Source organism: Anolis carolinensis, chromosome 4 (assembly GCF_035594765.1).
Source record: "Anolis carolinensis isolate JA03-04 chromosome 4, rAnoCar3.1.pri, whole genome shotgun sequence".
In the NCBI taxonomy this organism is placed as follows: Eukaryota; Metazoa; Chordata; class Lepidosauria; order Squamata; family Dactyloidae; genus Anolis; species Anolis carolinensis.
The window spans coordinates 163,324,145-163,341,899 of record NC_085844.1 but is presented as its reverse complement, the minus strand read 5'-3'; the positions used below and the strand labels follow the sequence as shown (position 1 = coordinate 163,341,899).

Sequence of the window (17,755 nt, the reverse complement as noted above, 5' to 3'; positions counted from 1 at the left end):
AAAGTTGCTGGACACTAGCTTATGTATTGAATAACAGCTGTTTTGGGGAAAATGCTGAAAATGTTAGATTACTACTTACACTCTCCCTTAACAGAACACTAATAAGATATACAACATGTAAAAGAAAATAAAGGAAATACATACAATAACATAAAATACAAATACATCTGACTCTAGCCCCGAGACGCAGACTGCAGCCAGGAAATCAGAAGACGTTTACTTCTTGGGAGGAGAGTAATGACCAATCTCGATAAAATAGTGAAGAGTAGAGACATCACACTGGCAACGAAGATTCACATAGTGAAAGCAATAGTATTCACCATAGTAACCTATGGATGTGAGAGGTGGACCATAAGGAAGGCTGAATGAAGGAAGATAGATGCTTTTGAACTGTGTGTTGGAGGAAAATTCTGAGAGTGCCTTGGACTGCAAGAAGATCAAACCAGTCCATACTCCAGGAAATAATGCCCGACTGCTCACTGGAGGGAAGAATATTAGAGGCAAGGATGAAGTACTTTGGCCACATAATGAGAAGGCAGGAAAGCTTGGAGAAGATTATGATGATGGGGAAAATGGAAGGAAAAAGGAAGAGGGGTCACCCAAGGGCATGATGGATGGATGGTATCCTTGAAGTGATTGGCTTGACCTTGAAGGAGCTGGGGGTGACGATGGTCAACAGGGAGGTATGGCGTGGGCTGGTCCATGAGGTCACAAAGAGTCAGAAGTGAGATATCAAGAAGTAGGTATTTCTTAGTGGGTATACATATTTCCTGGTTTGCCTACCCTTTTGTGTGCACATACATGCAATAGACAATAACAATGGAATTTCAGCTGTGTTAATAGCTTCATCAAATATTGTTCCATGTGGACAGAGACAGTGGGACATTACTCACACCTTCCTTTTATGAGCTCCACATAGGAGGACATCATATTCACAAAGATTCTACACCTTCTTGGTTCTCTTCTTATAATTACCAACCTAAGTTGCTAGATTCACAATATTAGAAATCCAGGGAGGGGGGATATCTAAATGCATACAAGAAAAGCACAAATATTGAGGAAATAATGATACAGAGATCACTCCTACGCACACTTTCTGAGTTCAGTGGATCACAGTCCCAATTACCTGTACACAGAATAACAAGCTGAATGTGAATAAAAGTATGACAGAACCAAATCAGCATACTTTTCATTCAAAGTATGTCCTCAGCTACCTGTTTTTTAAAGGAAATCGCATGTTTGTTAAAAGTGGTAATGAGACAAAGACATGCTTTTCTCTCTGAAAACACTACATAATTTTTACACAAAACTTCTATGTTTTTATTAATCATGACTTTGCTTTTATTTACTAATACTTTCAGATCTGCCCTCCCTTCTGTAGATCACCTCCTTGTACTGTATAAGTGCTTCTCAAAATACTTCTGTTTTCTGGGACATCATCCCACAAAGGGGGGGGGGGGGGAAGAAGCCGGAGAATTGTTTCTATTCACCTTAAAGATAGGAGCCCCCAATGGCACAATGGGTTATACCCTTGTGCTGGCAGGACTGCTGACTTGACGGCTGGGTTGCTGACCTGAAGGTTGCTGGTTTGAATCCAACCTGGGGAGAGGGTGGATGAGCTCCCTCTATCAGCTCTAGCTCCATGCGGGGATATGAGAGAAGCCTCCCACAAGGACGGTAAAACATTAAAACCCAGGCGCTCCTGGGTAACGTCCTTGCAGATGGCCAATTCTCTCATACCAGAAGCAGTTTCTCAAGTCGCTCCTGACACACACAAAAATGTAAACATGGAGTCCCATGGAGCCAATCAAATGATGCGGGAGGTGGATTTCGTCTTTAAAGTGTTTTGAAACTGGAAGATTGTGAAGTTGGGACTAATCAATCTCTCTGCTCATAAATGGCTAAAATGGATATTTTAAGGTAGGATGGGAACAGTTGTATTTTAAGGTGGGACAAAGCTGTTGAATTTTAAGGTGGGGTGATAACTATTGTTAAATTGTCCGCTTCCTTTAGAAATGGAAGGCCACTGAACGCCATGCGTATAAGATTATTCCCTGCCCCCCCCTTAATGGGATGTGGTCCTTAGTGTTTGATGAAATGTAGAATCTCTCTTTTTGCAATTCTTTTCCATTTTTACAGTTCCATTTTGCAGTTCCATTTTTACGTGATAACATTAAAAACTGTTATTAAATTAATATCAAACTCTGCTCATTTTGTTCAGGAGAGGACCCTTCACCACGAATATGCTGAAAGACACACTTAAGCAGATCATGTAAGGAGATACTGAATCTCAGTCTCTCTTTCATGTTCCTATTATGCACCAGCTGCTAAAAAGCTTGAATTCTAATATGAGAGAAATCCAAAAATCCTGGTAATTATTATGGGTAGAAGTGTTGTGACATTCTACACTTTGAGTTGTTTGCTTCTCTGCTACCTCTTCTGTTTCCATTATCAATCTACTGAAATGTATTTTGAGTTTACTTTAGTACTATGGCATTTATGCAATCACCACTTTATTAATTCATTTACGTCCACATCTCAATATACAATGTCTTCACAGTACTGAACATTGCAGATCCATGACACTTTATTTTAAGAAACCACTAACATTATGGCCCTTCTATTGTTTGTTTTAATTTGCCACTCTTCCATATGTGTTCTTCCAAGGCATGCCTGCTGTGGCCTATTTTTTTGTACTTTAGCAGAGTAAGAACAAAGGTTGACAAAAGGCTTAAGGCTCCAACTTGTGCTTGGATCTTTTCCTCTTTTTATTTTCTTTTTCACTGTGGAACTTTTGAAGAGTCTCCAAAAGAGCTAGGCTGGCTTTGCTTGCTGAATACATTTAATTCATGACCTAATTTTAAGATCTGTTTAAAGGATAGGATAGGGCATTAATGCTCTAAGCAACTTTTTGGGGGTTTCTATCATTTTCTTTTATTATTTCTGAACAACTTAAATAAACCAAAAACTCTTTCTGACATACTGCAATTGCCTGGAATATAATATGAATAATATGAATTTCACCTGTGCGCCCAAGGGTCTCAATATCAGTATATATGCTCAGTACTGTGGCTCCATTTAGTTGACTGAATTACTGTAGATTATGCCCAGGAATTCACTTCTCAGCTGCTAGCAGTATTAAATATTAAACACATGCAGTAAGATTAACATAAGGGGGCTGAGTTCTGCATAAGCCTTGTGCACCAAACGAAGATTCATTTCTCCTCAGAGCTTTATACTGAGCCAATATAAATTCTAACAAAATCACAAGATGTTAGCTCATATCCGTTTGGTAATCACATATTTTACATTCTGATACTTTAATAATTCTTTGACCATTGAAAGGTGTCTATATGTAGAGCTCTACTCTAATAATGTTGTTGTTATGGCTTCATGGCATATGTTGAATGCAATTTGCTACTTTAAAGAAATATTTTTCTGCCTGGCTTTAAGGGCAAAATCTATCAGCAAACGTGCCAGAAAACCAAATTATAATGCAGGTAGTACACTCAGGTTGTGCTTATTTTCCAAATCATGCACTAAAAAGGAAGCCAGTATATTTTATTATTCAATAAATAGGAAGGAATCCAGGAGGCAGAAAACTTTTTTATCATAGTCATAAAGAAGATTAATTTATACACAATTAATAAAGAATATTATCATCTACTATTTAAGAAAACAAAGGAATATTTTTTTTGAAACCATGTATCTAAAAGACAAATGAAACAGTAAAACAGAGCTGGGCAGAAGGAGAGCAAAGTAAAATAGTGATTTCCTGAGTTAGGTGCCACCATATTGTTGCAAATATTGTTGATATCCAGCCACTATCCTAAGCATTTATTGGATGCTTACCTTAATCTAAGCACAAGCATAAGTGTGAAGAAATTCAGGTCTGTAACCCTAGTTATGATTATGATTTGGAAGCTATTTATTTGAATCATAGAATCATAGCGTTGGAAGAGAGCACATGGACCATTTAGTCCTACTTCCTGCCATGCAGGAAAAGCACAATCAAATTATCCCTGACAGATGGCCATTCCGCATCTGTTTAAAAGCCTCCAAAGAAGGAGGTTTAACCACACTCCGGGGCAGTGAGTTCCACTGTTGAACAGATCTTATAGTCAGGACGTTCTTTCTAATGTTCAGGTAGAATATCATATCCTGTAATTTGAACCCATTGCTCCAAGTCCTAGTCTCCAGGGCAGCAGAAAACAAGTCTGCTCCCTCTTCCTTATGGCATCCTTTCAAATATTTGAACATAGCAATCTTCTTTCAACTTTCTCTTCTGCAGGTTAAACATATTAATGGTCTCTAGACCTCTGATCATTTAGTCACCCTCTTTCCAGCTTGTTAATATCTGTCTTGAATTGTGGTACCCAGAACTGGACACAGTATTCCAGAGGGAGATCTGACCAAAACAGAATAGAGGGGTACCATGACTTCCCTTGATCTAGACCAGTGGTTCTCAACCTAGGGTCCCCAGATGTTTTTGACCTACAACTCCCAGAAATCCCAGCTAGTTTACCAGCTGTTTGGATTTCTGGGAGCTGAAGGCTAAAAACATCTGGGGACCCCAGGTTGAGAACCACTGATCTAGACACGATACACCTTTTGATACAATCCAAAATCCCATTGGCTTTTTTAGCTGCTGCATCACATTGTTGGCTCATGTTATTAGATATGGATCAAGATCTAAAGATGCACCATTTTTGATAGGAACTCAACAGTATGCCTCTCACCCTTCACCCTTTAATTGCCCCATTTGTTCTGAAAACATAGTCTTGAAAGCTGAAAAAGCATCAAAAGCAGGTTTTCACCACAACAAAGAACTTCATGACAAAGGAGAATAATAGTTCATTGCTGGTATGGAGTCAGATTTAGGACATAGTTTCTTCTGCTGTATGGCAAACATCTCGTTTTGTTCCTGGAGTAAAACTCCAAAAAATTTCTATAGGACATTAGACATATGCAAGTGCACGACTAACAAGAAAAAGGAAAGTACCAAGTCAGTGGAATAACTATATGCAGAGAGCTTAAATAATAAAGTGAGCCACCAACTGATCAAATAATTAATGCAATAGAAGGTAAGTAGTGAAAGGAACAAATGACTTATAATTTCCAAGTTTTAATGAACTGGGAAGAAACACTGAATATCTTTAAAGAATTATGAATATTTAATCATTATAAGAAATCATGTAAGATTTTATAATTTTGTACTATAGATAAAATGAAGATGGAGACATCAAACCCTTTTGTGAATACAAACTCATATTTCCTGATAAGTATATTAAAGCTTTATTTCATTTTTCTATCCTACAGTCAAAATCCTTCTCTCATTCTTCACCCACAGGTCTGTTCTTTTTGAAGTTGTCAATTTCGATACCCTAAGCTATTAACTTCATGAAGAGAAGAAAATGCTTTCATGAACTATTAACCAATTTACAATTGATAACAATCAAAAAGTTAAGTATGTACAATCTGAAAGTCAACCGTAAATGAGGGTTGTTTTTTTTTTTAAGTTTGTTAGTTTACAAGAAAGTGAGAAAAGGGAGGGGGACATGGCACCATTCAGACCTTGTCTTTGGGAAGATAAGAACAAAGGCAGTCTGAATGTGTGACTAGTGAGAGGCAGCGAGACCAAAACTTAGAAACATATACAGTAGAGTCTCGCTTATCCAACCTTCATTTATCCAACGTTCTGTATTATCCAATGCAGTCTGCCTTTTGTAGTCAATGTTTCAATACATTGCAATGTTTTGGTGCTAAATTTGTAAATACAGTAATTACTACATAATGTTACCGTGTATTGAACTGCTTTTTCTGTCAATTTGTTATAAAACATGATGTTTGGGTGCCAACTCTTTGGCTTAGAAACGGAGATGAGCACCAACCCCCAGAGTTGGACACGACTAGACCTAATGTCAGGGGAAAACCTTTACCTTTACCTAACATTTCCTCATTATGCATATGCAAGTAACGTATATACTCGAGTATAAGATGAGTTTTTCAGCCCTCTTTAGGGCTGAAAAAGCCCCCCTCGGCTTATCCACAAGTGATGGACCTGCTTGGCTTATATTCGGGTTGGCTTATACTCGAGTATATAGGTAATTAGAGTTGGACAGTCTTATCTTATTAAAGTCTTATTATTATCTTAAATTACAGTTTTATGTAAATATTCAAAAACATTTAAACTACTGATGCCTCAATGTAATTTTATTGGTATCTATTTTTATTTTTGAAATTTACCAGTAGCTGCTGCATTTCGGACCCTCATCTTATACTCGAGTCAATACGTTTTCCCAGTTTTTTGTGGTAAAATTAGGTGCCTCAGCTTATATTCAGGTTGGCTTATACTCAAGTATATACAGTATTCCAAAATTCAAAATTTGAAACATTTCTGGTTACAAGCATTTTGGATAAGGGATGCTCATTTGGTTTGCTACCTTCCAACTCATCTTTCACCTTTGATAAATAGGAAAAAGAAATCAAAGAATCATTTTACCTAATAGAACACTGTGGCATTGATCTTGAGAATTCCGCAAGTTTGGCAATAGATGTCAGAGTTATTTGACTATCAGCTTCCTGTGTGCCATTATTTCTTCTCATCAGCAACCCCCTACCCATGTCATTTAACACAGAAAACAATCAGAGGCCAGGTGGAGTCTTTTCTCATTTGTGTTAAATTGAGGCCAGGGAAGACACAGTCAGAGTTTAGAATTCTTCAAGAGATTCCAGCTTGTTTCTTACCATTTCCAAATGCTGGCACAAAAGCTTTATATCTTTTTTCAATCTATTTCAAATTTGGGGTTGATACTTGAGGAGAAGTTGGTAAAAGCAGTTGGGTAGACACCACTGATAAAGTGGGTGTTTGAAACAATATCATACAAAAGCTGACTGGCACAACCTGATGATCACAACCAGATACAGTGAAGACATCTGCCCTTGCGCTTTGCCATTCTGCTGCTGAGTATGCATGCCCAGTGTGGAACACATCTCACCATGTTAAAACAGTGGATGTGATTCTTAATGAGGCATACCGCATTATCACAGGATGTCTACGCCCTACACCACTGGAGAAATACTTTTTATCCAGTATTCCACCACCTGTCATCCGCAGAGAAGTAGCAGCCAACAATGAAAGGACCAAGGTAGTGACATCTCTGGCCCATTCCGTGTTCAGATATCAGCCAGCACGACAATGCCTTAAATCAAGAAATAGTTTTCTAAGACCTACAGAGATACTGTACTCAGAGACTTCACCCTGAGTCCCCTTGGGGAGATAGGGCGGAATACAAATAAATTTTTATTATCATATTATTATTATTATTATTATACTCGCAGGAATGTCTTGGCAAGTGAGAGTGCAAAAGTGGTAGAACCTCAGTCCATGGCGGATACTAAATGAGAGATGCCCTCCTGGGCACAAAGAAGACTGGGCGACTTGGAAGGCGCTGAACAGACGGCGCTCTGGCACCACGAGTTGTAGAGCCAACCTTAAGAAATGTCGCCACAAAGTGGAGTCCACGACATGCGAGTGTGGAGAAGAACAAACCACAGACCACCTATCACAATGCAGTCTGAGCCCTGCCACATGCACAATGGAGGACCTTCTAATAGCAACACCAGAGGCATTCCAAGTGGCTGGCTACTGGTCAAAGGACATTTAGTATAATGCCAAATTTTTAACTTTGTTTGTGTTTTTAAATACATTATAACTGTACCCTCAGTTTGCTTCTGATACGATAAATAAATATACCACTGATGAAATAGTGATCAGGTTCATGGAATGTGGTGTTAACATAAGGATTGTCTCATTAAAAAGAGGACTAGAGGCTTGCAATGTCTACAAGTCATATCGACTGATGAGACAGACAGACATTTGGGAGAGATGAGATTGCATACTGAGAGGAGGCTGGATTTTTAAAACCCGAAAAGTACATTAAGCTTTCATTTCTCCAATGCTATTCTTAAAAACCCATTAAATCATCTGAATTTCTGTTTTTAAAAAAGATGGCTTATTCCTACACAGGCATAGCAAGGATTATCTGAACTTCTTAGAAACCGCCAACTTCATTTGCTTTGCCTGTGCCATCCTTTCCCTCTTCGGTTATCTGCTGGAAACACAAAGACTATTCAATAAATCCGAGCTTATTTTACAAAGCAGCCCAAAGCCTCGGTATGACAGTGGGAAGAAAGCTGATTGTCTTTTAGCCTCTGAAATTAAGCAGAGTGCTCACTATTGTCCAGACACTTCAAGGAGTGTAATTAAACAGGTCTGAGGTCTTCCAACAACCGCAAGGGGAAAAAAACGTCATTCTGGATGTAAGGGGTTTCAACTTCCCTGGGGAAAAGTTACTGATTTACGGGGCATTTCTATGTAGTAAAGTAATATTCTGCAATCGATCAACTCAAAGAATTATTTTTTCTGTTCTTGGAAATCTTGAGGCCTCCTTAGGCCACCAATTATAGCTCTTTTTGTTCACATTCTCTAAGATTTAATTGAACAATCCCTTTAGGCTTTTACAGAGAAAATAGAGGCCAGCAAACACACTCTTAATAATCCCCTGATATGTGAACAAAATAATAGATGTGAACAAAATAGGTTCTAGTTTTATCAGTGATGTGATGATACTATGGAGTGGAAGCAGTAGATAGAAACAATAAATAAGAATGGCTGAAGATTTAATTTCAATTTATTGTTTATAAGGATTTGTCAAATTTCTTCAGGTCACTAATAGAAAGAACATATGATTTTTTCTAAGAGGCCATCTGTCAAAATATAAGGAAGGTAGGTCTTCATTCTGAAAATAGCTATCATGATTTAATTTGGCCAAAACAAATGAAGGTTAATTTCATTTCAGTTCACACCTAAAGAATTTCACAAAATATGCAATGTATATATTTGGAATGAAAAAATGCTGAAATTAAAAAAAATCATGAAATTACTTGCCAGAGAACTAAGGTAATGGGTAGGTTTCCCATGATCTGGTCAAATGAATGAGGTGTGTAAGTATCAATACTAAATGTACCATCTTAACAAAGAGAGAATGAGGAGGATAACAAAACAGAAAATTGCTAGATTTCTTCTTGATAGCCACATGCTACCTTTTCCTTTTCCTCGCAGTTTAAAAAATATAATTAAATAACAGTTTGCTATTTTTTTATGACACCCCTGATCTGCAGCCTGAGGTAAATGCCTCCCTTTCTCTAATGGTGGGGATGACTTTGTGTCGCATAGATTCTTTTAGCAGCCAGTTCAACAAGTGACATCCTATAAACCACACTGGAGGGGGATCAATATCTCAAAATAGTTTATTTATTTATTTATTTATTTATTTACAGTATTTATATTCCGCCCTTCTTGCCCCGAAGGGAACTCAGGTTATCATACAGTTAACTGGTTTATCACTTTAATTTAATCTAAACTGCTGTTTTCATGGAATAATATAACTTTCATTTAATTTGTCTACTTAACTGCCTAAAAGCAAGACAGCTTATCAACTAAGAGTGCTTAAATGTTTGACAGCTCTAGTTTAGATTCTCCCATTTCTGCGTTATAAAGGCAGACACCACTCTCTGTCTATAAAATAATACTGGTGTTTGAAAGGAAACAATGCATCTTTTGTTCTTGTATGTGCAGTAGTGCTAGGATACAGCAGTACCAAGTATAAAATTCTATTCTGCAAAATATATGTGCCTTTACTACTCTGAAGCTAAATGGAAACAGATTTTCTATGATTTTCTGTGAGTTTTCCTGGATGTATGGACATTCCACAGATATATAAATCCTATTTGCCCAGTTTCCAACAGACTTCACAACCTCTGAGGATACCTGCCATAGGTGTGGGCAAAACGTCAGGAGAGAATGCTTCTGGAACATGGCCATACAGCCCGGAAAACTCACAGCAACCCAGTGATTCCGGCCATGAAAGCCTTCGACAGCACATTTTCTATTATTATTTCTTGCATTTTGCTTTATTTTATCTTTCAATCACTATATATGTATCTGTCTCATATACAATGAAACTACAGAAGAACAGGATTAGCCCTAGTTTTTTGAACTCCCTGTTAAGGGATGCTTATCTTCCCTACTCCTTGAATGGCCTTCCAACATCCTGTGCAAACAAGTGTTTTGATTTCTATTACGTGAATTGTTTTAATCCTTCTGAAGCTGTTGTAATAGAAACATTTTAGTTGCCTAAACATCTCGTTGATCTTGATGTATCATATCTCTTCCGACTGTCCCAATTACTTCTTTGCTGAGCCACTTTGGAACTGCCTCCTAAAATATGAGAAATGAACTCACAAACCTTGGGAGTGTGACCTGTTGTTCATTTTATTTCTACTTATTTAATTTGTTTAAATGATTGTTCTCTTGCTTTTGCTTTCAACTACTCATAAGTTATATTAAGTGACAGTGTTATATAGCCATGTTCAATTGATTGTGTAATGCTATGACACCATCCTGTTTTCAGTTGTGTAGACCTGTGTGACAAATCCAAAAAGAAGAAGAGAAAAATGTAATAGCAAAGGCAATCAGTAGCACTAAGCGATGTAGAAAAATTGGATTCACCAATTGCTGCCCCCAAGACTGGCAGAACATTTCTCTCAGCAGAACAGCCTAGAAACTATTCAGATAAGGAGTGACCTGCTTGTGTGATATTGGTCATTGCCTTAGGTGTTTGCAATTTTCATCTCCCCAAAATACCTGATTTCAACCTGTATTTCATGCTCATATTGGACAATTCAAATATCTAGAATTTGAAAAGCCTGATTACTCAGATGTCAAGAAGAAACCTGATGTTTTTCATCAGTTGAAATAATCATAGGAAATCTGGCCACATATTAAAGGACTAAACATCTGCCTAGTTGTTATGTTGCCTGATCTCAGCAAGTTTTAAAATACAATTGTCAGCTGACATGAATGTGATTTCCTTACACATGTAAAGGTGCTAATAAAAAGAGCTATATATTACTCATTAATATGACTTTCCTTATTTAGTTAAATGCAAAATCCTTCTTAAACTCAGACATTTCTACCTAGTTTCAAAATATCCGCTCCAATAATAATAGTCAAAGAAGTATACTCATGAGTGAAAAAGAACACTGTGTATAAGATGCTGTTTTGAGTATCGCAATGTCACTGTGTCTCTGTGCAGTTTTTCCTGAGAGAAAAATAAAATGGATAAATAATTGATGGTAACCTTGCTCTCCTCCTTTTCCAAGAAACATCAGAAGTACATTTACAACACAGAAAATGCATTTGTATTCACAAAGCTTAGCCATTCTGATAGTCTTCTTCTGCCCAATTTGATTTTCCTACCTTCCTAGCTGAATTACAGATGTGTTTTCTCTACAATGTTAATATTAAACATGTTATGATACACCAAAAGACAATGTTTATAGTGACTGAGCTTCTTTTACTTGATTGGATATGATGTTGTTAACTGCAGTCAAGTTGACTTCAAAATACGGTGACCCTATGAATGAGAACACTCCAAGTCACCCTCTCATTAAACACTCTGCTCAAATCTTGTATTCTCAGGCTGTAGTTTCCCTGACTGTGTCTATCCGTCTGGAATGTACGCTTCCTCTTTTCCTACTGCATTTTACCTTACTAAGCACTTTTCCAATGAATCATGTCTACGATACTACATTCAGACAGAAAAAAATGTAATGCAAAGATACAGGATGGGTGATGCCTGGCTCAATAACAGTGCATGTAAAAAAGATCATGGCACGGAGTCTTCATGGACAACAAATTGAACATGAATCAACAGTGTGATACAGCAGCTAACAAAGCCAATGGAATTTTGGGCTGTATCAAAAGGTTTATACTGTCTAGATCAGGGGTCCCCAAACTAAGGCCCGGGGGCCGGATGCGGCCCTTCAAGGTCATTTACCTGGCCCCCAACCTCAGTTTTATAATGTGTTTTTATATCAGTTTTAATAAGATAATATATTGTATATACATATAATATTGATAAAATATTATGTTATATAATATAATACTAATAATAATACCATATAATAATATTAATTACAGTAGAGTCTCACTTATCCAAGCCTCATTATCCAAGCCTCTGGATAATCCAAGCCATTTTTGTAGTCAATGTTTTCAATATATCGTGATATTTTGGTGCTAAATTTGTAAATACAGTAATTACAACATAACATTACTGTGTATTGAACTACTTTTTCTGTCAAATTTGTTGTATAACATGATGTTTTGGTGCTTAATTTGTAAACTCATAACCTAATTTGATGTTTAATAGGCTTTTCCTTAATCCCTCCTTATTATCCAAGATATTCGCTTATCCAAGCTTCTGCCGGCCCGTTTAGCTTGGATAAGTGAGACTCTGCTGTATAGATTATATATTACATATAGTATTACAGTATAGTGGTATAGTTCAATATAGTAATGTATAATGCTAATATTGTGCTATGCTAATAATATAATGTATTGTAGGTACATGCAGCTGCTTTGAGTCCCCTTCGGGGTGAGAAGGGTGGGATATAAATGTAGTAAATACATGTAGGAAATAAATACATAAATAATTTTGGATTTAGGCACACAACAACAACAACAATCCTAATTAACTTGACTATCTCATTGGCCAGTAGCAGGCCCACACTTTACATTGAAATCCTGATAGGTTTATGTTGGTTAAGATTGTTTTCATTTTAAAATTTTGTATTGTTCTTTCATTGTTGTTGTTGTTTTGCACTACAAATAAGACATGTGCAGTGTGCATAGGAATTTGTTTGTATTTTTTTTCAAATGATAATTCGGCCCCTCCACAGTCTGAAGGATCGTGGACCGGCCCTCTGCTTTAAAAGTTTGAGGACCCCTGGTCTAGATCAAGGGAAGTCATGGTGCTCCTCTATTCTGTTTGGTTTAGATCTCACCTGGAATACTGTATCTAATCCTGGGCACCACAATTGAAGAGAGAGATATTGACAAGCTGGAAGGTCTCCAGAGGAGGGTGACTAAAATGATCAAAGGTCTGGAGACAATAAATCCCTATGAAGAGCAACTTAACGAGCTGGATATGTGTAATCTGCAGAAGAGAAAGTTGAAAGGAGACATTAACTGCTATGTTTAAATATTTGAAAGGATACCATAAGGAAGAGGGAGCAGGCTTTTTTCTGCTGCTCTGGGGACTAGGACCAAAACGATCAAAGGTCTGGAGACCATGCCCTATGAGAAGCCTTTTAAAGAGCTAGATATGTTTAGCCTGCAGTTGAGAAGAGACATGATAGTCATGTAGAAATATGTGAAATGATGTCATAAGGAAGAGGGAGAAGGTCTTGCATGATGCATATAACAAAATCAAGACATATCTCTTCCTGCTTTACATGTGACTTCTAAAAAGAATTGGTAGTCTGTATAAAAGCTTATGACACTGTTTGAATCTGTGCTTATATATTTTGGGTGATATGAAGTTGACCTGACACTAAAAAGACTATACAAGGACATATTACTGTCCTTGGCTTGTTCTGATAAACTTTCTTATGATGAGGAAGCAAAATTGTGCTTGTCCCACCAAACACAAATGCCTGGACAAACTGGAAATGCAAAGGTTGGAACCACACAATTCCTATACTGCACAGGAAGCCTACATGTGTTTTTCACACAATTCTATACACACAGGACACCTATAAATGGATATCTACTAGCAAGGGAGCTGTAACCTATGGTAAATAGAATAATCAACTGCATCCACTTCCTCTCCATAGTTAGTCCAACAAATTTCCAGAAATGTCTACTTAAAGATTTTGTACAGGTGGATGCCTATATATTTGCTATATGTCTATTTTATGAGTAGGTATGCACTAAAAAAACACATATTCCTATATCTATATAATCCATCTATAAGCATGCATTCAGAGGTAGGGTCAAAGTTTAAAATACGGTGTTGTGTTTTTTATTTTCCTTTCTTTTTTATCTTTCATAATTGGATGTCTATAATAAATGTAATCAGTAACAGAAAGGAAACATACCTTTGTTTCAACAATCATTACCCACTGGACGGGGACTGAAGAGAGAAGCCCTAGCAGCAATTATATCTACATGTGTTAGCATTGAACACAACCTTCCTCAACAATAAGGGACCTAAAACTTGGCTTGATGCCTGGAATAAGTGTTGGGGATTATTTATCACAGAGTACTACTGCTGCACAATAAAATGAGGTTAAAAATGCACCACATACAACCTTCCTTGTTTACAAAGATGAAAGCCAAAAAAGAAAAGAGAAGAAAACCGAAAAGGGAGTTCTGAATCCCATGTATTTATTTGCACTGAAAGGAATTTGTAACTGCTGCAGAAAAAAAATGGCAGTTCTTCTCGCCATACTGTTTTTCTCCCTAAAGCACACACTGAGCTTACATGAGCTAGTTGTTATGTAGTAGCCACCATAAGAAATATGGACAGGTTGCTTACCTGTAACCATGTTTCTTCGAGTGTACTCTGTGAATTCACACTAATGGAGAGGCTGCGCCTGCGCAGGTTCCAACGGAAACTCTTCCCAAGCTGAAGTTTAAATTTTGGCGGTAGCCACGCCCCTCCGTCCCCGGAGGGCATATAAGGCAGCCCTCGGCGGTTGCTCCCCAGTTCCTACGCCGCTAAGGCAACGAGGAAGGAAGAGGGTTTGCCAGAGGGGAAGGAAGGGCGGGCTTGTGTGAATTCACAGAGTACACTCGAAGAAACATGGTTACAGGTAAGCAACCTGTCCTTTTTCTTCGTGTACTCTGTGAATGCACACTAATGGAGACTAGCAAGCTTAGGTCTCGGAGGCGGGCTAAGCAAACCCTGACAACGAGATAATGTCCAAACATATGTTTATTAAACAACAATAACATGATCCGAAGGACCCATTGAAGTATTGCATGAACACACGCATAATACCGAGAACAGTCCGGTAAGGCATGATATAAACAATCTAAGAAAACATGTGTAAGCCAGGCACATCATTCCTCAAAGGAGGAAGGCAGTAGCAAATAAGGCACAATATTTCAGAGAGAACAGTGCAAACATGTACTGAACAGGAAAAACGACAAAGGAGTCGCATAAAAACATCCTTAGAGAAGGAATATATGAAGAAGCCTTTCAGGACAAACAGGATGACAAAACTGCTCTAGCAAAGGCTGAATCCTTTAAGGTTTTCTGGTCTACCCTGTAGTGAGACACAAACGTAAGGGGGTTGGACCAGATAGCTGCCCTGCAAATAGAGTCCAGGGGAATGCCCCTTAGGAAGGCAGTCGACGTGGAGAGGCCCCTCGTCGAACGCGGGCGAACCGACGGGGGAGGCGGTCGTTTGGCTAGTTCGTAGGCCAGTTCAATAGCTTGAGCAATCCAATGAGACAGTCTTTGTGAAGAAATAGGATTGCCCAGTTTATCTGGGGCATGGGCCACAAAAAGTTTTGGGGTCTTTCGAATGTCTTTAGTACGGTCCCGATAGAAAAGGAGTGCCCTACGCACATCAAGAAGGTGCAGTCTCCGCTCAAGAGGACACGAGGGGTCTGGAAAGAAGGCAGGAAGGACAATGTCCTGGTTAAGATGAAAAGCTGAGACCACCTTGGGAAGGAAGGTGATGTCCGGACGGAGAACGGCACGGTCATGATGAAAACGGAGGTAGGGTTCATCAACCCGAAGGGCCGCCAGCTCTGAGGGTCTGCGCGCCGAAGTTATGGCCACCAGGAAGGCAACTTTCCAAGAAAGGAGACGTAGGTCGGTCGAAGCCAAAGGTTCGAAAGGGGAGGCAGTGAGCTGGGAAAGCACGAGCTCGAGGTTCCACCCCGGAGTCGGAGGCTGAGACGGCGGGCAGATGTTATTGTATCCCTTCAAGAAGGTTTTGACAAGGTGATCAGAGAACAACGACGGTTTACCATGTTGTTGGAAACACCAGGATAGGGCGGCCAAGTAAGATTTCATAGAAGCAAGAGAAAGTTTCTGGTCTGCCAGAGACATAAGGAAGTCCAGCACTATCGGTATCGAGGTTGGAAAGGCAGTAATCCCTCGGGAGCGAAGAAAGGAGCGGAAGCGAGAAACCTTATAAGTGTAAGATCTGGTTGTAGCCGGCTTGTGAGCTGCGCGGAGGACCTCCTGCAGGTTCTGCGGGAGGGAGGTCAGGTGAGAATTCTCCAAGCAGTGAGATGTAGAGAGGGGAGATCCGGGTGTAGGATCTGGCCGTTCTCTCTGGACAATAGGTGTGGAAGGAGAGGCAGAGTGAAGGAGGTCGCTCTGGAGAGATGAAGAAGGGCCGGGAACCAAGGTTGGCGAGGCCAGGCTGGAGCTATCAGGATCGCCGACGTCGGTATCGACCGGAGTTTCTGTAGGACCTTTGGTATGAGAGGAAAAGGCGGAAAGAGGTAGATCGGTTCCGCAGACCAGTCCAGAAGGAAGGCGTCTCCCAGGCAGCCTGGAAAGGAGGACGGGGGAAGTCTCGCCCCGTACCGAGGCAACTGCGCGTTTTGGGGAGAAGCGAAGAGGTCCAGAGTGGGAAAACCCCATTTGTGAAAGAGAGAAAGAAGAGTCTCGGGATCGAGCATCCACTCGTGGGAGGAGGTCGTCATCCTGCTGAGGGCATCTGCTAGGTTGTTCTGGATCCCGGGAAGGTGAATTGCCGCGACTTGGATGTTGCGGGCTATGCACCAGTGCCACAGCTGAGAGGAGAGAAGCATCAGCTTCCTTGAACCCGTGCCGCCCTGTTTGTTGATGTAGAAGACTGCCACTGTGTTGTCTGATTGGATGAGGACAGATTTTTGGGAGATCAGGCGGGAGAAGGCTTTCAGAGCCTTGAAGATGGCAAGGAGTTCCAGAAAGTTTATGTGATTGGCCTTCTCGGAAGGAGACCAGAGGCCTTGAACGGTGAGACCGCTCATGTGGGCTCCCCAGCCGAAATTGGATGAGTCTGTGGTTATGGTGGTCGAGGGAGGGATCGGGTGGAACGGAAGACCCTTGCAGACGTTGGAGAGGGATTTCCACCAGAGAAGCGACCGACGGACGTGGGGCGGAATGGAGAGAAACCTCGAGTTGGGGTGGCGAAGTGGCTTGAAAACGTCTATAAACCATCTCTGCAGAGACCGGAGATGGAGCCTGGCAAACGGGGTCGTGAGGACTGTGGAGGCCATGTGACCGAGCAGTACCTGGATGGATCGAGCCCGAACCCTCCGGTGGGTCTCACAGAAGATGATCTGTTGGCGGAGGGCTAGGAACCTGTCGATCGGGAGAGAGACAGTCCGAGAGATTGAGTCGAACAGGGCACCGATGAAGCGGATTTTGTTCGTCGGAGTGAGGTGAGACTTTTCGGGGTTTAGTTGGAGACCGAGAGATTCTAGAAGAGAGAGGGTGTAGTCGACGTGACGTCGAAGGAGGGCAGGGTCGGATTCGACCAGAAGCCAGTCGTCTAGATAAGGGAAGACTGTGATCCCCTGGAGCCGGAGGTGGGCAGCCACGACAGCGACGACTTTGGTAAAGACCCTTGGGGCCGTAACGAGGCCAAAGGGTAAAACGGTGAACTGGTAGGTCTGGTCGAGAACCTTGAAAGAGAGGAAGCGCCTGTGGTTTTCTCGAATCGCCACGTGGAAATAAGCGTCTCGAAGGTCTATAGACACGAAGTAGTCTCCGCGCTGAAGCATCGGGAGGATGGAGGCGATGGACACCATCCTGAATTTGGTTGGGCGTATGAAGGCATTGAGCATACGTAAGTCCAGAATGGGGCGGAGGCCCCCACCCCTCTTCGGGACCGTGAA

The 17,755-nt window shown here is 40.2% G+C and overlaps 1 protein-coding gene across 7 annotated transcripts in view; it reads right to left on the bottom strand.

Annotated features, from left to right (window-relative positions):
• The window catches only part of slc44a5 (solute carrier family 44 member 5), a 268,997-nt gene that overhangs the window by 101,665 nt on the left and 149,577 nt on the right, over positions 1 to 17,755 (bottom strand). The window lies entirely within an intron of this gene.